Here is a 22,124-nt window from a genome sequence, read left to right on the forward strand (position 1 = left end):
CTCTCCTTCATCATGTCCACATCTCTACAACTTTCTTGCCCTGAAACATATTGTCACAACCTATCTATCTGCCTGTTAAAACAACCACACTTACATATAGTGACATAATAATTTGCTTTACTCATCTGATAGTCCTCCATCCCCTTTCCTATATTCATGGCTTCTTGAAGGCCTGTGACTTTTTTCTTAAAATTCCCAGTGTGCAGCATAGTACATGTCCCAAAGCTGGGACTCAAACAACCAACCAACCAAACTACTGAGTTGCTTATAAATTACTCTTTTTGTTTTCTTAAAATTGTTTGACACTAGAGAACACCAAGTAGGAAAAACATACTCTTTATTTCATGAAGTGATTCATGTACCTTTCCGTATTTTGGCACATATGCTAGACTCATTAAACTACTTTTGACAGCCCCTTCTGCTGTGAATTTAGAATATATGTTATTAAATATATATGGATAATATATATTAAATATAATAGCTTTAAACTTGAAAATTGCTTATTTTCCATTTAATATACTTAAGATGACAGCTCACAGTATATAGCATGTATAATTTCATAATAAATGACTTAAGAGCAAAAAAATAATTCTGAGAACAGAATTAAAAATTGTGTAGAAAATTTCCAATTCACAGCAATTACAAGAAGAAAAAAGGAAGAGAACAGACTTTTATTTCTACTTTTAAATGAAATCCAGGCACAAAGTTTGACATCAAGTCAGGAAAAGGACAAACCCCAGAAAGTCAGAGGCAGTTTACAATTCATTTTTAACTTTCATTCGGTCCTTTTCTCTAAAAATGTGTAATTTCTTTGACCACATCTTTTATATACTATTACAATGTCAGTTATTTTTTAAAAAGTATTAAGTTTACAGTTTAACAGGAAATCCAGTGCACACTTCCCCTCATCACCCAGATGTTTACAACAATTACATATGATATGCAGCATGCGATGCTGTAGAGAAAACAATTACTTTACAAATGCCCAAAGCCAATGTCTCCAGTCCGGAATTCTTCATTTTAGGTTATTATAAAGTGTCTGATAGGACTGAACAATTTTCACTTTTCTCATTATCTATTACATAGGTTTATCCTTGGAATTTATTATTTGATGACTAAATCGTAGAATGGCTTTTCATATCCATTACATTTATTACATCACTTTCATGTATTCTGATGAGCTTTGGTTTCAGAATGTCACACATGCAAACCTACTTTCTAGGGGTTCTCTTCAATATGAATTTTATTATGATTAGTAAGAGATGACCTGTGATTGAAAAGTTTCCCACATGTATTACATTCATAGGGTTTCTCTCCAGTATGAATTCTCTGATGGGCAATACGTGATGAGCTTTGTCTAAAAGTTTTCCCACATGTATTACATTTGAAGGGTTTCTCTCCTGTATGAATCCTTCGATGTTGAATAAGAGCTGATCTTTGGCCAAAAGATATCCCACATTCTTCACATCGATATGGTTTCTCTCCTGTGTGAATTCTCTGATAATTACTAAGGGATGAGTTACACCTGGATGTTTTCCCACACTCATTACATTTATAGGGTCTTTCTCCAGTATGCATTCTCTGATGTTGAATGAGAGCTGAACTTTGTCTGAAGGCTTTCCCACAAACTTTACATTTACATGCTTTCTCTCCAGTATGAATTCTTTCATGAATAATAAGTGTTGAGTGGGAACTTAAGGCTTTACCACATTCATTACAATTATAAAACTTCTCACCAGTATGAATTAGTCGGTGTCTATTAAGTTGTGAAATAGAAGTGAAACCTTTTCCACATTCATTACATCTATAAGGCTTTTCTCCAGTGTGAATTCTTTCATGTTGAATAAGAGATGCACTCTGACTGAAGGCTCTCCCACATTCACTACATTTAAAAGGTTTCTCTCCTGTGTGTATCCTCTGATGATAACGAAGGGATGAACTAGACTTAAAGGTATTGCCACATTCATTACATAAATAGCACTTCTTTCTGGAATTCATTCTCTGACATCCAGGAAGGGATGTGTTGCAACTAGATGCCTTCCTACCTGGATTATATTTATAGAGGTTTTCTCCAGCATGGATTTTTTGATGTATAAAAAGGCCTGACCTTCTGCTGAAGGATTTACCACCTTCTTTACATCTATAGGATTTCTCCACAGTGTGTGTTCTTAGGTGTTTAGAAAGGGGTGTACTGAGAGTGAAGGCTTTCCCACATTCTTTACATATATAGGGTTTCTCTCCAGTATGAGTTATTTGATGTTGAATAAGAGCTGAACTTTCGTTAAAGGCTTTCGAACAGTCTTTACATTTAAACAATTTCTCTCCACTATGGTTTATCTCATGTTTATGAAGGGATGAAGTATTAATGAAGGTTTTCTCACACATACTACATTTATAACATTTCCCGGCTGTGTTGATTTTTTGTTGATTAAATAAATTGGAATTCTGTTTGAAGCTGTTTCCTTGTATTTCACATTTTGGTGGGGTTTGTTCTCTGGGAACCATCTGTTGCCTAACAAGGACTGACTTTGGGCTGAAGTTTTGGCCAAATTCAGTATTTTTATGTTTTCTTTCTACAGTGAGGATTTTTTTGTGAGCGACTGAAACTATCTGAACACTTTTTTTTTTCTGCTGCTTTTTCTCTAATCTGTCTTCATATGTGCAGGGGTTTTCTAATTTGAAGTCCAGGGTCCATTCCTTTTGGATCTTTTCATTATCAGCTCCTGAAATGAAGAACCTTGTGTTTGAGTTGACTTTGTGGTTTTATAACTGTTCTTCCATCCTGGAAGGGAAAGAAAAAACTGAAGATGTTCCATGTGATACAGCATTTGGCTACTGAGACTAAATGTATAGACTGAATATTGATGGTATTTAAATAAGGTCTTGGTATATGGCCAAAAACAGTAAGAAGAAAAACTTAGGAGATTTAAGCAGTACAGAGAAACAATCAACAGGAGTTGAGAACAACAGGGTGGAGAAAAGATTAAACAAACCCATTTAAAGAGGGTGAGTGTAAGAGTGATCAGAAGAATTGGCTAATGGAAAATGGAGAAGAGGGATTCAAAGGGGAGCCGTGAATTGGAAAAGGCAGCCTGGGATCAGAGTCCAAAGCCTATGATAGAATCCTAAATTATCTTCATGACATTTTTCTTCTTTGTGTAATCATTCCTAATCTGGAAAGTCTTCATCCCTTTTCCCTCATGCCAAATTCCTTTGTATCGTTCAGATTCAGTTCAAAAGTTAACTCTGAGTCCCTTCTTGACTGTGAGTTTCCACAGAGCATTCCTGTTATTATAGGCACTCACCACAGTGTTAAAAATATATATCTATATATTCTATATATGTAATTATATTTATCTATATCTAAATATTTTCACTTTCCTTTTCTACCCTAATGTTCTCTGCAAGCAGATTAGCATGCCCTATTCACCTACAGATCCTCCTAATGGCATCTGAATTATACACAAAATGTTTGTTTTGTTAACCTTCCTTAATAACTTATATATACCTAATTTGAACAATGTCAAATAATCTCAATTATTTATATATTAATTTCATACACACACACACACACACACACACACACACACACACACAGGATTCAAGACTTGCATGAGAAGTTGCCTTCCAGGACAGTACATTATACAAGCAGTGGGAGGGTTTCAGAGCCAGTTCAAACAGGAAGTAATTACTGAATTAATCTACAGAGGTGCCAACAGGTAGGCATGAAGCCAAAAGTTGCAAGATAAGAAAGCAGCCTTGCTCATTTATCAAGCAGGAGATGCTATGCAAGCAGCATAGAAAAGAGTCAAAGATCAATAAGACAGGAATAAACATAAAATGGTAAAAAGGGCTAACATGATAAGGTGGTAAAAAACAGAATTAAATTCAATAAATTTTAAACTTGGGTAAGGACACAATTCATTGAATATTAAATTCTAGTGGGGAATAGGTATACATATATTTTGGCATTTTCTCCTGGGCTAGAGTAACCATTTAAAGGGCTCCTTTGCAACTCACTGTATTTTGAGATTCCTATCTGACATTCACTTTCTCACCTGTTTACAGATTCTCTCTGCTTGGTGAACATAATATATTCTGCTTTTCTCTTTTCTTCTACCAGTGTTAACTTCTCAGTTTCCTTCATGGGTAACTTTCTATTTCCACTTTAAAACTGCTTTCCCTAGGGTTTGGGATTTTTCCCCCATTCTACACACCCTCTCTGACTAATTTTAAATGCACCCATCTTTACTATTTTTTTAAGGCACTGATATTTGCCAAGCCGAGCAAGTGAGAATAACACTCATTTTAAAATACATATATAGATAAGTATCAATAAATCACTCATTAAATTAGGAACCACATCTTCTGGAAGAGACCATAATGTGCATTTTGTGTAATAGCTCTTTTTCACTTAGCCAATCACAAAACCTATCTGCTCTCTAATCTTTACTATTGGTTGTAACAAAAAGAGGAGTTTTTTTTTATTTTCTGTTCAACACCTTTCAATTTCCTTATCCATCTAAGTCTGCTTAAGTGATCCAAATTTCAATAACATTATTTGGGCACAAGTGTGGGAGGCAGTGGTAAAAATGGAGTACTTTCCCTGTGAACATCAGTCACTGGTTCTAGGTTACTACACGAGCTGGGAAGAAATTAGCAAGATTCCAAAATTTTGGATTGTACTTTATAAGGCAAAGTTAGAGACCCTGCCTTAGGTCTGTATGTAAAGACTGCAGTTTTACAACCAACAACTTTACTAGAGCCCTGAGCACTGGGCTCGGATACCTAAATGGTACTCTGTTTCTCATGCTTTACTGTTCCACCATAGACTCCTAACTAGTCTCCCCACCTCAAATCTTGCTGTCAATTCAGTCTCCACACTGTAGCCACAGCAATCTTTCTAAAATCCACATCTTACCATGTTGCAAACTTCTGTAAGATCCTCCAACTTATCTTCAATGATTTGTATATAAGTAAGGTCCAGAGTACTTAACATGGTCAACAAGGTGTTTCATGATCTGACTTTCATTCACCTCGGTACTCATCACCCTCCCCTGTTTTTTTGCCATGTATACTGAACTACATGCAGTTTCTGGAGCACTACATGTTTTTTTTTCTTATTTTGTTATATTTGCATATGCTGGAGACATCCTTTCCATTCACAAATATTTATTAACTGCCTACTATGGACCAGGAAATGATCCACAACTGTTGAGCCTGTGCACCTGGAGCCCGTGCTCCGCAACAAGGGAAGCCATCACAATGAGAAGTCCGCGCACCGCAGCAAAGAACCCCCGCTTGCTGCAACTAGAGAAAGCCCGTGCGCAGCAATGAAGACCCAACGCAGCCAAAAAAGAAAAAAAAGCTGAAGAACGGAAAAAATCACTTAGGCATTGTAATACTAGAGGGCAAGAAAAGGAAGAAAAGCAGAAGAGTATGGTGGTCCAGAAGCCAAAGGAAGAAAGTACTCCAGTGAGGAGGCAATGATCAACTTCGTTAAACAATTTAAGAATTAAAAACTTAACCCTGATTGGGCCAAGATGGAGACTGTCTGGGATTTAATAACTGCTTTTCATGGACTAGTAAGGAAGAAAGCCCTACTGGAGTGCACAGAAGAAACAATGGGAGGTGAGAACATGGAGACATCAAGTATAGAAATGCTTCTGAAAAGTTCTGTTTAAAGGAGAATAGAGAAACAGGACATGGGGAGTTTTTATTTTTTAATGGAAGTAATTATAGCTACAAGGGTCCATACCAATACTGGGAAACTCACCTCAACTCTACTTCAAGTGCCAATGCCTTAGTCCAGAATGGGACTAATAACTTAAAACAGTCATGTTTCCCAATGAAGGGGACATGAGTCCTGGATTATGGACATCCTAACTGTTCTTTACGGTCTGCTTAAAGTTTTCTGTAGGTCTAAGATATGTCTCCTGAAGTGCAGTTCAACTTTTGCTCTCTCCCAGAATCAAGCCTGGGCCTGAGCTAACTCATGAACAAGGTTATGACTTAGGTCAGAAGTTTAGAGAACAGGTGATTTTGCCAATGACCACCACCCTGACTAGTTCCTGTCATTAGGTCTAGTTTCTCCTCCCTTGGTGCTTATGAAACTCTGTGAGTCTCTCTTCAACCTTCTCTCCCTAGATGATTTCATCCACTCCCACACCTCCTATCTGAATGACTATCCTGACCCTCAAAACACTTTACAGAGGTATTTCCAGCTGCCTGCTAGACTCTTCATTTGAGTATTTTTCTTCAAATTCAGCTTGTCCAAATCCGAATCCAGTGCATTCCTTTCAAACTCTTTTTGTGTTTCCAAGTTCTGAATTAGATCATAACTTCTTCAGGTCCTTTGCCATGAATTCTTAGTTTCATCTCAGAAGCTTCTCTCCCCTGCATTCCAAGTCTAGTCAGTCATCAAATTCCCTTGAATCTCTTCACTAAGATGTCTCTAACAACCATCATTAATACATCCAAGTTCAGGATCTCCTTACTCAATAGTGACTATTGCTATTGACCTTCAATTTGATCCTCTGACCTGTTTCTCACCTTTCTAGTATTACTTCCCACTGAACTTAACCTTCTTACTATATAGAACACCTCTTATTATTTCAAAAAGCACTGACTGCTCCTTATTTAAGTCATTCATCAAATACTTAAAAAGCACCTACAACATGTCAGGCTGTATCTTGGGCCTGTGATCCACAAGACATTCCAGATCTGGTAATGAAAAGAAACAGTTAACTTCTTTAAGGAGCTCCCAGTTTGGCATTAGAGACAAAAAAGGAGAAGTGTGGTAATTTATACAACAAAAACACAAGACAGAAATGGATGAAAATGTGAGCTTACAACAACATCCAAACTACCCTCAGACAGTAGCAAGTACAAGCTGGGAAGGCGTACTAGTGGTGGCCAGAATTTGGGGGAAGAAATGTCTAAAGTGGGATTTTAAAGGATTAGCCATAGATTAGATGGAGGGATAGTGTGAGGGCTAAAGGCAGCATCAAAATCTTTGAACCCAAGCCAACTTTCCAGACCTATATCCTTCCCACCTTATCCTACAGGTGGTCAGATTCAAAATTATTCCTATAAAAATGTCACATTCATTTGCAGTCTCATAAGGTTTTCTAGAGTCAGAGAATTGAGGGAGCTATATGCTGAGAATTACACACAACACCACGATGGGGGCAGAACTACACATCTGTAAATGTATTCCAGAATGCCTGTGTTGGTGAAAAAGAGAAATGCTGTTTTAGAAATTCTGTTGTTGGTAATTCTGATTTTTACAGCTTTTTATTATGGAAGATGTTCAGCATGTACAAAAGTAGAGTGAATTGTACAATGAATTGCCAAGCCAGCATCAACAATCACTAATGCTGTTTCATCTATTACCTTATTATGGGTTGAATTGCATCACCCAAAAAACATATGTTGAAGTCCTAATTTCCAATAACTCAGAATATAACCTTATTTGGTAAGGTTAAGTAACTTTGCAGATTCAATCAAGTTGAGATGAGGTGATTAGGGTAGGTTCTAATATGACTGGTGTCTTTATAAAAGGGAAATTTGGACACAGGCAAGCACAGAAAGACCATGTCAAGATACCCCAGGGGAACACCAAGTGACAAGAGAAGCAGAGACTGGAGTGATGCAGCTGCAAGCCAAAGAACAAGGACCACTGGCCACATCCAGAAGGTAGGGAGAGGCAAGGAAGGATTCTACCTGGAGTTTCAGAGGGAGAATCGCCCCACAAAACTGTGAGACAATAAATTTCTGTTGTTTAAAGCCACACAGTTTGTGGCACTTTGTTGGAGCAGGCTGAGAAAATTAATACAACTCCCTTACGTCTCTTTCATTAGCATATGCTAAAGTACGCTAATTCTGTATTATATCATTTCATCAATAATACTTCAGAACACATTTCTCAAAGATAAGAACTCTATTTGTAAACATAACCACATATTTTTATTATAACCACCAAAATCAACATTATTGTTTGAAGTTATTTTTGCCTGTAAGGTATTAATTACATGTTCTTCACCCAATTCCAATGTGGTGGTGGGGGGGCGGTTTCCACATCAATAATAAGCAATTCTTGGATACCAACTGGGTGTCCTCAATTCAGCTCAACTCTGACATTATCTACCTGGAGATAGCATCATATCCCACAGGTTAAGGGTTCAGTCCTACAAGACTGCCCCCTGCCTCCCTCAGACACCAGTTACAAACCCAGGTTATCATCTGTACTTCTGACCAACTGGCTATAAATCAGAGGTTCCCACGACCCCCTTCTTAGGTTTGGTTAATTTGCTACAGTGGCTCATGGAACTCAGAGAAACATTCTGCTTACTAGATCACCAGTTAATTATAAGAGGATATAACTTGGGAACAGCCAGATGGAAGAGATGCACAGGTCAATGTATGGGGAAAGGGAATGGAATTTCTAAGCCCTCTCTAAGTACACCACACTCCCCAGATCTCCACATATTCACCAACCCAGAAGCTTTCTGAATCTGTCCTTTTGGGTTTTTATGGAGGCGCCATTATACAGGCATGATTGAGTAAATCACTGGCCACTGGCAACTAATTCAACCTCCAGTCCCCCTCCCCTCCCCGGAGGTCAACTTTCAAACCGCTAATCACATGATTGGTTAAGGCAACCAGGCCCCATCTTAAGATAGGGTCCAAAAGAAACCTCATTAACATAACAAAGACACCTTTGTGGCTCTCATCGCCTAGGAATTCCCAGGGTTTTAGGAGCTCTGTACCAAATATATATTACTTATTATAAACCATAATATTTATATAAATCACTAAGAACCTTTATTCAAGCTGCTGTGATTTAAAAGCATTTGAGATAATTTTTCTCTGTGACTAAGCCAACAACCTGAAACACAATTAGGGTCATTTGTTTCACTTTGCTTTCAATATTTATGGAACACTTATTCATTTTTGTTTAATCTTGTTTTTTAATTTATATATATATTTTTTCGCGGTACTTGGGCCTCTCACTATTTTGGCCTCTCCCGCTGTGGAGCACAGGCTCTGGACACACAGTCTCAGTGGCCATGGCTCACGGCCCAGTCGTTCTGTGGCATGTGGTTATCTTCCCGGACTGGGGCACGAACCCCTGCATCTCAACCACTGCGCCACCAGGGAAGCACTATAAAACATTTTTATGGTTCCAAAGTCAACATTATAAAAACAAGGTACCTTAAAAAAATTCTACATTCTATCCTTGTTCTCTCAATCCTTTTTCTTTCTTCCTTCACCTTATAGGTAACCATTTTTATAGATCTGCTTTTATCCTTTTTTGGGGGGCTTCTCTATTTTTTTTTTTTTTTTTTTTTTTTTTTGCTGTACACGGGCCTCTCACTGTTGTGGCCTCTCCCGCTGCGGAGCACAGGCTCCGGACGTGCAGGCTCCGCGGCCATGGCTCATGGGCCCAGCCGCTCCGCTCCGCGGCATGTGGGATCTTTCCGGACCGGGGAACGAACCCACGTCCCCTGCATCGGCAGGCGGACTCTCAACCACTGCGCCACCAGGGAAGCCCTCTATTTTTTTTTAATATAAGCAAATATACACTTTGTCTTTTTTGGTATCTCCTCCTTCCTTTGATAAAACTCCTATTCTCACTGTTCTGTTCTGCACTTTCCCCTACTTAGTAATATTATCACCCCACAGTGGAATTTACAGAATTCTTCCTCATTCTTATTTACAGTGAGAATTCCACCATGAGAATGTCCCTCAGCTTATTCAACCAGATTCCTTTGATGGACAGTTGGATTAACTCTAACTGTAATACACCAGGACATCATATGGGTACACAATAAAGGTACAGCTTTAAACCAATATCCATATTGCTAATTAGAAACCACAGCATTTATAAAATTCTAGCCCAAACTGGACCCAATGGGCTAACATTATCCAAAGCCACATACAACCAAAATCACCTCTTCTGCCAGCCAAGAAGAGAGCTAGCTGAAGGCCGTAGAACTACTCCTTAGAAGGAGGAAGCTCTTTATGTACTGACATGGAAAGAGTTTCAATATATATCAAGAGAAAGGGGCAGAATAATGTGTGCTGTATAATATAAGTTGAGTGGACAGAGAAAAACAAGAAATATTTGTTTATATTTGCATAGAAGAGCTCTCCAACTACTGCCTCCTTGTCACATCTCACCTTGTCGTATCCCACACATATTCATCTCCTCCTGCTCACTCACCCCTCATGGGCTCCATTCTGGCTTCTGTCCTTACCACTACTCTAAGGCAACCATGACCTTCATGTGACAAAGGCAAGATGCTCTCTTCAGTCCCCACCTAACTTACCTCTCAGCAGCATCTGATAGTGACCCTTCATTTTCCTTCAGATGCTCACTACCTAAGCTACAGTGACCCTGAACTTGCCTCCAAATTCTTCTCATGTTCCACCAGCTTCAATCTCCTTTGTGTGCTCATTTTCCTCTACCTGATCTTTAATCCTTGGAGTTCCATAGGTTTGAGTGCTAGGCCCCTGATTCTTTTCACTCTGTACCCTTTCCACAGGCCAGCTTCATCTATAAACATACTCTAGGCAAGACTTCTCTACTCTCCATACCTAATTATACAAAACCCAGCTCAAAACAGCAACTTGAGTGTCTCAAAGACAGCTCAACTGAATTTATGATTATTTCCTCCCCCCAACCTGTACAACCTTTTTGTCTCTGTAATTGGCACCAGTTCTGAATCAAAACTTTTTTTTTTTTTTTTTGCGGTATGCGGGCCTCTCACTGTTGTGGCCTCCCCCGTTGCGGAGCACAGGCTCCGGACGCGCAGGCTCAGCGGCCATGGCTCACGGGCCCAGCCCCTCCGCGGCATATGGGATCCTCCCAGACCGGGGCACGAACCCGTATCCCCTGCATCGGCAGGCGGACTCTCAACCACTTGCGCCACCAGGGAGGCCCCCTGAATCAAAACTTTAAAAGGCATCCTTCACACCTCTCCCTCCGCTAATCAATTACCAAGACTTGTTTATTCTGCCATCTAAATATGTCTCAAGTTCATCTACTTTTCCCTACCTCTACTGATACCATCCTTTATGAGACTTGACTTCAATGACACTAGACTCCCGAGTTTCCTTCTATAGTACACCTTACCCTTGTCTTCCCTATGGGTTCATTTCTCTCTGCCTAGCCATGAAATGCCAGAGTTCCTCAAGATTGAGTCCTAGGCTCTTTCTTGCTCTTGCTGTACTCTGAATCCACTCCACAGGCTAACTCAAACTCAACCACTGTTTCAATTATCTTTAGTGACAGGGTCTCCCAAATTTACATTTAATGCCCAGGGTATATTATAAGGGGTGGAACTCCAAATCAAACAGGCTATTTGACATCTCCACTTGAATAACTGGGTCAACCAAAGACAATTTAAGTCATCCAAAACCATATTTATACCATCCCCCAAATCGGATCTCCTAGCACCACTATCTCAGTGAATGATATCACTGTCCATCCCAGAACAAACCACAAACCAAGCACGCATCCTTGACAACTCCATCTCCTCTGTCTTCCATATCTAAACCATCTCCAAGTCCTGTTGCTTTTATCTGCCAAATATCTCTGCAACTGGTTCCCTTTTTTCTGTCTCCATCACGACTACCTAACCAAGTCATTCATACATTCACTAACTGGAAGCTGACTCTGACCAGACACTAGTTTAGGTACTGGGGACATGGGAACAAATGAAACAGACAACCCAGCATGAGGGAATTTACAATCCAGAGGAAGAGCTGATAATAAATAAATATGTACTAGTTTGCAGTAATAAGTACTCTGAGAGAAAATGAAGCATGGTGAGGGGATAAAGAATGTGGAGGACAAAGGACCTGTGTCCTGTGGAGGACAAAGAACAAAGGATGAGCTGTGTCTAACTGACAAAGTGCCATCTGAGCAGAAGCCTGTATAGTGTGAGGAAGTGAGTCAAGTGGGCTCCTGGCCATCAGGAAGAATGGTCCAGGAGAGGAAAAAGCAAGTGCAGAGGCCCTGAGGTGGGAGCCTGCTTGGCCTTCCTGATGAACTACAAGGAGGCCAGGGTGATTAGCGTTCTCCAATGAAGGGCAGAGAGGAAGGAGGTGAAGGCGAAGAGGTAGCTGGGGCCACACCACAAAGGCCTCTGAGGGCCACGCTGGGGGCTTTGGATTGTGTTCTATGTGATAGAAGCCACTAGAGGTTTTGAGCATCCGAGTTACATGACCTGATCTATCTTTTAAATAGACCATTCTGGCAGCTACAAGGACAGTAGATGTTGGTGGCAGGAGAGGAGCGCAGGGGATGAGAACAAGACTAAATCAAACATAGTAAACAGGGCTACAGAGCATTTGGGCTCAACTTTCACCTTGTAAGAAATTCACTCCTTAAAATCACTGCATGTTATTTCATTAGGCTGCCGCTATAACCCCTACAGCACCTTTCTGCAAATTAGAAAAAGACCCCTACTCTCTGTGCAGATGAAGCCCCAGCAAGTCTCAATGAGTCGAAGGCAGTCCACAAGCAACCCCTTAGCTGACCACCCTTCCAGGTTCAGTCTGCCCTGAATTCTTCCATAAATATAACAAAGGAAGAGAAAAAGACAAAGGAAGAAAAACACCTTTTCATTGGAGGTAACTGTTTACCTAGATCATCCCTGGATTTTAAATTTTTTGAATAAAAGAATATTTTCATGTTAGGTGTAAATCAAACTCATGAGACGTTCAAGTTGATTTAATCACATCATGCTTAGTTTATATATATATAACTTATATACATAATATGCCAGAATAGTGATTAGACTTTGGACTCATTTCTTAAGTAAGAGACTCAGATGAGACGTGTACCCTTTGAGCCATTTCCTCCCATCTCTCAACATGAAACATACAGATCCAGGGATGACAGTTTGTTTTCCCTTTTTGTCTTGTTTTTCCTATTTGTGAGGAGTCTTGAAGTGAAAATTATATTTTAAAAACACACTTGGAGGCAATTAGAGGTTCTAGGAGTCCTACCCTGGAAGCATAAGCTCTTCTGTCACCGGTTGTTCAAAGGGTTGGTTTTTGGTTTTGGTCTAGAGTTAATGATCAAGGTACTTCCAAGAACATCCAGGTCCCTCACCTAAGCTCACAGGGAAGTGAGCTCCCCTTGGAAGGGAAACTGTTCCAAGGGCACTTTAGTCCAGGCAAATGGGAGACTCGCCAGGGGTGCAGGAGAGACACAACCACACGCCAGCACACCCAGGACGCCCCATCTCACTGTCTCCTTTGACCAAAGAGAGGAGGTTCATCCCATCAAGAGAAATGCACACACTGCTTGGCTCTGATGGCCTTACTTCCTCCAGACACCCACTCAGAGTTTTCCTTTGGGGACAGTTTCCCAAACCTGAGAAGGACTTGACATCACCACTAGGTGTCTTCAGGGTCTCCCTGGACAGCTTTCGACTCCAGTCATACTTTCTATTCAGTTTAATCCAACTAACATTTCACTCAGGAAGGGGGACTCCTCATGGATCAGAGGCTCCCGAGGCGAATGGAAAGGGAACAATACTTCCGTCTCTTCCTTTGATCTTCCATGCCATACTCAGTCCACACCTGACGCCCCTCCTAAACTCTCCACTGGTTTCCTGCTGCCTGTGTTCTCTGTTTACTTTGTGGTGGTCTCTAGCAGTTCCCACAAAATTAGAATATTTCTCCCAAGCGACAGTTAAAAGATATAAGGAGAGATAAGTGTGGTTCCCACCTCAAAAGATCTCACATTATACGGGGAAGAATGAGCTCTACTAAAGGTGTGGGCGCTTTAGGGATCGAGACAGCCTGTCCCACAGCCCTTCTGCTGGGCCCGCATTGTGAGGGGTCATCACTGACTCATCTGGACCTGACAGCAACCTCAGACAAGTCCTACTACGTCTATGGCAGGTGGCTCCACATTGGTTGCAGGCTGATCCTTGCAGAATATAAACCTGGGCCCGTGGCCAGGGTACTTCAACTCCTCAGAGGCTGTGCCTGGCTCTCAGGTCCCGGCCCCCTCTCCCTGCTCCCGTCTCCACACACCGACTTCCTTTGTCTGGACTCTCGGACATGCTCTTCCTGTGCCTGAACGCTTCTCACAATGTGGGATCCGGCCCTTCCTCGGGAAGCCTTGCCCACAGCACCCCTCCTGTTCCACATTCTCACAGCACCTGCGGCTGTTCCCCCGAGGTCCTCACCGGAGGCTGTCATTCCACAGCCCTGTGTGCGATTAGCCTCCACCTCCACTGAGCTCCGCCAGGGCAGGACCTGCATCCTTCTGTCCAAGGTTGCACTGCTGTTTATCACGGGACAGGAAAGCAGTGAGCGAGGCTTAGAACCTGGCTCCCCCAGAGCCCTGGCCTCCCCAAGTCAACAGCTCTCAGTCCTCAACTTCCATGACAGCCGAATCTGCCCGTTTTCTCATCTGGTGACTTCTTCTCAGGCTCAGCCACAGATTCTTCCTTCTTAACCCACCTCATAAAACTGAGGTTTCCTGGGACTCTGTCCTCTCCTCCGTTCCCTCATCTGCTCAGCTCAAGGCTTCAAATGCCACCTTTGCACTGATGGCTCCCTGACCTCCCTGTTGAGTTCTGACCCTCTTTACCTTCTACAGCTGTCCACTGGTGACCTCTACCCATATTTCACGAACATTTCAAATGAAACCCATCCCACACCGAACCTGTCCTATACCCTTAATAAAGGGACCTCTCCTCTTTCCTGAACTCACTGCACATGCCTTCCTCCAGGTAATGTCTTGCCTACATTATGGAATAATCTCCAGAAGGTTCCCACCTCTAGTTTTTCCTCACTTCAAATCTAGGACCAACAGTGTTTCCAAAGTAACCATTCTTATTTAATTGAAACTGTGTAATAAGGACTCATGAATATATTCTCTGTGAAAATTTTAATAACATTGCATGTAACTAAAGTCCCCTTTCATCAATGCCCATTCTCAGTCCCAATCCAAATGTAACTAGTTACCAGCTTAGGTGTCCCCCGACCTTTCTCTTGGCACTTACACGCACATAATGCATATAGACAAACACCCACGTAATTTTCTTTACACATAAATGGCGATATGTCATAATAATGCACCGTAACTTGCTTTAGTCCTTCACGTAGCTTGGAGCTCCGCCCACACCAGTGCTGCTGCTTTCTGACTGTGGTGCTGTGTGCCAGTGTAGGGACCCACCTCAGCTTCTTTAGCCTTTACTGAAGGACGTTTAAAGTATCTCAGACTCAGACTATTTTTTCCAAAATATCAACAACCACACAACTCTTCTGCTTGAAACTCTTGAATTATTTCCAGTCATCCATGGACAGTTCCCATCCCTAAGAACTGTACCAAAGCACTTCATAGTGTGGCCCCCACCTGGCTCTCTAAGCTCATTTCCTTCCTCATCTCTTTCTTTTCCCATATACCCTGAGCTTCAGTCTGAATGAATTATCTGCAGTTCCTTAAATGCACTCAGTTTGCTGAATGAATGCATGACAATGTAGCCCTCCTCTGAAACAACAGGAAATCACAAGAGAAAAGATCCTGAGAGATTCACTTGTGCAGTAATTATCAGAGAAGAAGAGGAAGCTTGTGACTAGGGGCCTTAGCATCCCTTCTCCAAAACTTCTTCAGGACTGAGAACCTGCAGAAAATTCCCCGACCAACATCTCCGAGTTGCACATGCACTCACTTACCAGACTGCTGCCTGCAGAGATTCCGCACCCACTCACCTAGAGAGGAGCCTCCAGGGCTTTCTCTCTCTACCTTCCAGGGATCTTCTCCTTGCTGCAACAGGGAGATCACCTCGGGTTTGGAAAATGGGGAGTCCTGCTCATAGACCAAAAAGAAGAAAAAAAAGAAAAAGAAAAAAAAGACTTGATTTTGCCTTGACACAAAGAGGTATCTGAGATCTGAGCGGAAAACTCAAAGGATGATACAGAGAACTTCTGTGGGATGCTCCAGTTGTGCCCCCACAATGTGAGGGGTGTGTTAGGGTAAAAGCAAGGGGCAATGTAACATTTAGTTGTATGTTAGTGAAGTATGATAAACATGCAGACTTGATTAACAGGGTGCTAATAGCTTTCTATACAAGAGGGAATATGTATATACTGTTAAATGTATGTTAAATGTACAGATTAAATTAATATTTGTAACAGGTATCTGTGGAAAGGATTATGTACCAAGTAGCTTGTTTAAAATGAGAAAACACTATCTGACTCCCTTTGAAAGATGGCAGCAGTCAGCAAACTATGGGTCATAGGCCAAATCTAGGCCACTGTCTGTTTATGCATGGCCCTTGAGCAAAGAATGGTTGAAAAAAAAAGAAAAGGAATACGTTACAGAGACTATATGTGGCCCACAAAGCTGAAAATATTTACTCCCTGGCCTTTTACAGAAAAAGTTTGCTGACCCCTGTAAAAGAGAATTGAAAAAAGCCAGTGTTGGGTCAAAGAAAAAGGTTGAGGGATGCTCTCTGTTAAGAGATGAGCAAACACATCATAGTTCAATCATAGTGGGAAAATGTTGCCTGCAGTGAGGGAATTTCTAATGTGCAGCTCTGTAGACTGTCCCATCCATGGGGCAATTCCATACCTGCAAGGGAGAAAAAGGTTTCCAGGTTTATTTATGGAGATCCAGTTTGCACAGTGCTAAGGCAAAACTCAGCTAAAGTTTTTAATGACCCAGGGCTTTTATCCAGGAAATCAGATGCTGAGGTATCCCAATTTCTGAATTCTGTATCTACAGGGGAAATTTCCTTACCCAATGAGACAAGGTTACTATAGTTCTCCAGCATCACATCTTGGTACAAGTTTCTCTGAGAAGGAGCCCGGTTTCTCCACTCATCCCACGTAAAGAACACAGCCACATCTTCAAACGTCACTGACACCTGTAGAGACAAGCATCCCAGCTCACCCAGGACCACCCATCACACAGGGTGAAAAAGGCGGCAGTGGGGAGTAGACGGGCTACCATGAAATGCTTCTATATTATTCTAGGTTCTGAAGGTTCCCGGTCATTTGTTTAATGAACAACTGACCAATGAGAAATAGATACTGAGTAGCAGGAAGTATGAACCAGGCCCTGAGTTAACTGCTACAAGAGATGGGTGGAGGTATTAAGGCCATTAGTGGGAGTGTTAATTAGAATAATCTTCCTGTTGGCAATTTGATAACATACATTAGAAGCTTTAAAATGTGCATACTCTTTAACCCTCCAATTACTATATTTGTTTGATAATGAACACTGAACAAAAATGAACATGCAAGGACATTTATCATGGTGTTAGTAACAGCAAAGAAATGGAAACAACCTCAATAATCACTGAGGGAGCTAGTTTAAATAACTGAAGGCACTCTGTGCTCCCTAAAGCTTGAGGACAGTAATAATGGAAATTAAAATAGCTATAATTTATTGAGTGCTTTTTTCAGGCTAAGTACTATTCTTAGAGCTTTATATTAACCTTTAGTGTATATCTTTATTTTATCTTCACAACAACCCTATGAAGAAGGTACTATTATTGTGTCCATTTTACACAAGAGAAAACAAAGAGAAATTTATCCAAGTCACACAGCTGGTATGAAGGAAAAACTCACTCCTCCTGCATGTCTCCGCTACTCTTAATACAACAGTACTTCATTTCTGACACCAGATGTGGGGGGGTTTTCACACACCAAGCAATTGTGGGACACCAGCTGGGTGTCCTACAATTAAACTCAATTCTGACACCTGAAGATAGTGTCAGATTCCCACAAGACTGGCCCTTTTTCAATGTCAATCACAAGTCCAGGTTGTAACCTGTGCTGCTGACTGACTGGCTATAAATTGGAGGTTTCTACAGCCCTCTCCTCAGGTTTGATTAATTTGCCAGAGTGGCTCACAGAACTCAGGAAAACATTTACTTACTAGATTACTGGCTTATTATAAAAGAAGATATAGGAACTGGCAGGTGAAAGAGCGGCACAGGGAAGGGGTGCACAGCTTCCATGCTCTCTCGGGATTCACCATTCTCTCTGACTCTCTACATGTTCACCAACCTGGAAGAACTCTGAACCCTTCTGGGTTTTTATGGAGGTTCATTACATAGGCACGATTGATTAAATCACTGACCATTGGCGACTGATTCAACTTTCATCTCCTAGGGTGGTGACAGATGGATAAGAGGGGTTATTGGGGGGCAGGACTGAAAATTCCAACACTTTAATCAAGGTTGGTTCCCCTGGCAATTCGCCCACATCCTTAGGTGGGGTACAACAGTAACCTCATTAACATAAACTCTGGTGTGGATACAAAACACACCCATTGTGCCTTCATTGCTCTGAAGTAATTTCAGGGATAAAAAGCATATATTACTAACCACTTAGGAAATCACAAGGGTTTTGGAAATTATGTGCCAGGAACAGGGACAAAGACCAAATATATATTTCGTATTATAAATCACAATATCACTGGTCAGTGGTAGAGGTAGAATTCCAATCCAAGGAACTGCCTCTCAACGCCTATCTCATAGGGTTAAGTAATAAATGATAATCCATACAATGGAGGTAAAGAGTAGTGATGGTAGCACAACACTGTGAACGTACTTAATGCCAATATACTCAAAAATGATTAAAGTGGTAAATTTAATCTTATGTATATTTTATCAAAATAAAAAGCTAAAATGATAAAATAAAAATATACATACATACATATGTACACGTGTACATAAATAAATAATAAATAAATAAAGGTACACAGACAATTATTCTGAGGGCTGCATACCAAAGGTATGACCATGATTATCTCAAGATGTTGGGGTAAGAGTGATTTTACTTTTTTATTCTCTGAGAGTTTTAACATTAACATGCAGTGCATGTATAATAAGATAATTTATTGGCACATGGCAGGGAATACAAGAAATGATCTTTGCCCTCAAAAGAATTTACAATCCAACTGGCAGACAAGAAAAACGCATGAAACAATTTGAACAAGAAAAGTGTCGCTGGACAGGACCATATACTATTTCCTCGTTCAATCCTCATTTTAGAGATGAGAAACACAAGGTCCAGGGCAGTTAAGACACCAGGTCACATACTTTATCAATGGCAGAGACAAGACGATAACTGAAGTTTTCTTTTAACCCAGCACTTGGTGGGTATATTCTCTCTCTGGTCTTAAACGTCCTGTCACTGAGTTTTACACACAAGTCCACATAGTACTGACGTATCGGCAGCAGGTGAGGTTAGGGAGAAATGTCACATAGGACTCACAAGCAGGGATGGAGAAGATTCTGGGTAAGAGAGCAGCCTGGCTCTGTTGGAATGGAATGGGAAGGGCTTAGAAAAAAATAGCCCAAATATGCAGAAGCAAGTCCTAGCCACAGTCTCAGAAGATCAACCACTACCACATTTCATGGGTCCAAAAGATACACAACATCACATTGCAGAGAACTCTGGTCATTTGGGGGCCAGGCCTGCCCTGTGTTCTGAAAGATGTACCAGAGGAAAGGCTGGATGATAACTAACATGAACTTAGAGGCCAGACATACCTGGGTTTGATTTCAGGTTACCTGACTTCGTTGAGCCTCAGTTTCAAGTGTAAAATGGGGGTAATAACTTCTGCTTCGCTATGAGAGTGAGAACAAAGGTGAAGCCCTCAGGATAGTCCCCAGCAACGTTAACTACTATTGTTAGATGAGGATGAGTAAAGGAAGGATACTGTAGAGTCATTTCTATCTACCGACAGTAGATAGATAGACATCATGAACTAGAATAATATCGTTTAGCTACCACAACCACCACATATTGAACATCTACTATGTGCCCGGCCCTGACAAGAACGCTTTCCATGCACTAACTCCCAGGATCCTCTCATCTACCCTTTGAGGTAGGCTCAGTTGTTGTATTCATTTTACAGGTGAAGAAACTGAGGAACAGAGAGGTAAGAAACTGAGGCACAGAGAGGTGGAGTTTTTTGCCCAAGACCCATTAACAGCAACAGAGGAGATGGGCACAAACCTGGCCATCTGGCTCAAAAGCCCCACTGAGGAATCACCGTATACACTGCCTCTCCACTACCAATATCCCATGATATCCCATACACTGCTGCTTCCTGAGGAGTCTTCTCTCTGCTCTTGGAGTCAAGAGACCTCTCCATCTACGTCCCTACCAGCATGGCTATCCTTTCTTCACACAGTGGCTCACCTGGATGGGGTCCCACCCTCATTCTCACAACATAAAGATGAAAATGGCAGGTCAACATCAGTTTTCAAGAGAGTGACAGAAGCAAGGCACATGATCCAGAAAGTTAAGATGGAGAAAAACTAAAAACTATGGACTGGGAAAAGCCTGGCGAAGGTATCATGAGGATTTCTCAGGGGTGGAAAGAAAAAGAAAAGCATTCTGGCCAAGGGTAGGGAGGGGGACATGACTGAGCAAAGGAGACAGGCCAGAAAGGAACTCTGCCAAGTGCGCATGTTTGTTTGTTCTGACCCCAAGTGGTATAAGACATGTGGCATCTTACCTATCAATTCAGTAATCATACAGTGAATTGAGATTAATGATTAAAAGAGTGTGTAATAGAAAAAAAAAAGAGAAACACAGGCCATGGATTGGGGGGTTGGAGGCAAGCATTCCCTATGCAATCCACCATCCACCAGGGTGGACCAACTCTTCCAAGGCAGAAGGACATGGGCTCCAAATCCTGGCGAAGACTGTATTGGGGAGAAAACTTCAGTTTAAGGGTAAAATAACAAAAAAAACCCCATCTATCTCTAAGACCTGAGATGGCAATGAACTCACCCGAGACCTTGCTTCCCTCTGTTCAGTAGCCATGTCCTCTTTCTGGGCAGTTTCACCTTAGGATGGGAGAAGTCTCCAGAAGCCAGATCTGAGAGAAGAAAAAGGGAACCAGGAGGAAGCCCCTTCTGCTTTCCACCCCTCAGAATCAGCAGCTCTGAAACCTTTATACCACTTGAAAATGATGCCAAGTGCCCCCAGAGAAGGAAGTCAGAAGGAACGAGGGCTAGACAGGACCAGAGAGAAGGGCTGGGTCATCCTGGTCCAGGCCCAGCTCTTTCCCTGGCTCAGAGGAAAAGGTCCTAGGACTCTATCAGCAGTAGCAGCAACTCCCTGAGCCTCACCGCGTGCCAGACACTACCTATCAATACATCATCGAGTCCCACAGCACAGTTGGCACTGTCAGCACCCCATTTTATAGATCAGGAAACTGAGGGCAGAGTGGGAGCAACTTGTCCCAGTCCACACAGCCAGGGAGGGTGGCACCAGGGTTCCAGGCACCGCGGGCTCCAGAGCACCTGCTCTAACCTCCCTGCGTGCATGTGACAACTTTTCTCCACCTCAAGCATTCCCACCCAATTCCTCCCCCTCCTGTCAAGGAAACAATTTCCAGATTTCTAGAGAAAGCTGCTTCGGAAAGGGAAAACATCAGCTCTCCTATGGCGGGGAGGGGCTGCTGTCTTGAGGAAAGGGCCCATTAAACCAAAGACCTGGGTCCAGTCCTGGCTCTGCCACTGGGGGAAGCCGGCGACTCACTTCTCGCGTAAAACAAGCCTGTCACTCGGAAGTGCAGGGGTGATGGTAAGGGGAGGAAATAATTTTCTCACGTTCACTGCCAGCCCGAAACAAATTCAAATGCCGGCAGGCGCTGAGCAGGCAGCGCGCTGGGAACTGGTCGGAAAGAAGCAGGAGGGTGGCTGGGTCCAGCCAATGGGGACCAAGTGCCCGACCTGTCTCGTTCAGGGGCACGTCAGTGGGACGGCTGGGGGCGGCGGGCGAACAGAGTCAGGGGTGCCCGGCTCTCGGCCCGCCGGCGCCCACAAAGACCCGGCTCGCGTCTCTTGGGCCTGTGCCCCATGCCCCGGCGACGCATGCTCCCGAAGCCCTGTCCTCCCTCCCGCATCCTGCCTACCCCCCGCCGCTCACCTCGCCCAGGCATCGGGGGTTCCGCGGGCCGCAGGCTGGAGGCTCCGGAACTGCCACGGCCAGACAGAAACTCCCGCTGGGGACTCCACGCGGTGCCGCCTCGGCGGACCTCTGGCGAATAATTAGCTCATGCCAACGGCAAACGCCCGACGCCCTACGCCCCACGTAGGTCCGGGAGGGACGGGGCAGGG

At 42.4% G+C, this 22,124-nt stretch overlaps 1 pseudogene; it reads right to left on the minus strand.

Moving 5' to 3' along the window:
• Positions 1-652: 652 nt before the first annotated feature.
• LOC132487160 (zinc finger protein 354A-like) lies at positions 653-22,124 on the minus strand (annotated as a pseudogene).

This window comes from Mesoplodon densirostris, chromosome 3 (genome assembly GCF_025265405.1).
Source record: "Mesoplodon densirostris isolate mMesDen1 chromosome 3, mMesDen1 primary haplotype, whole genome shotgun sequence".
Lineage (NCBI taxonomy): Eukaryota > Metazoa > Chordata > Mammalia > Artiodactyla > Ziphiidae > Mesoplodon > Mesoplodon densirostris.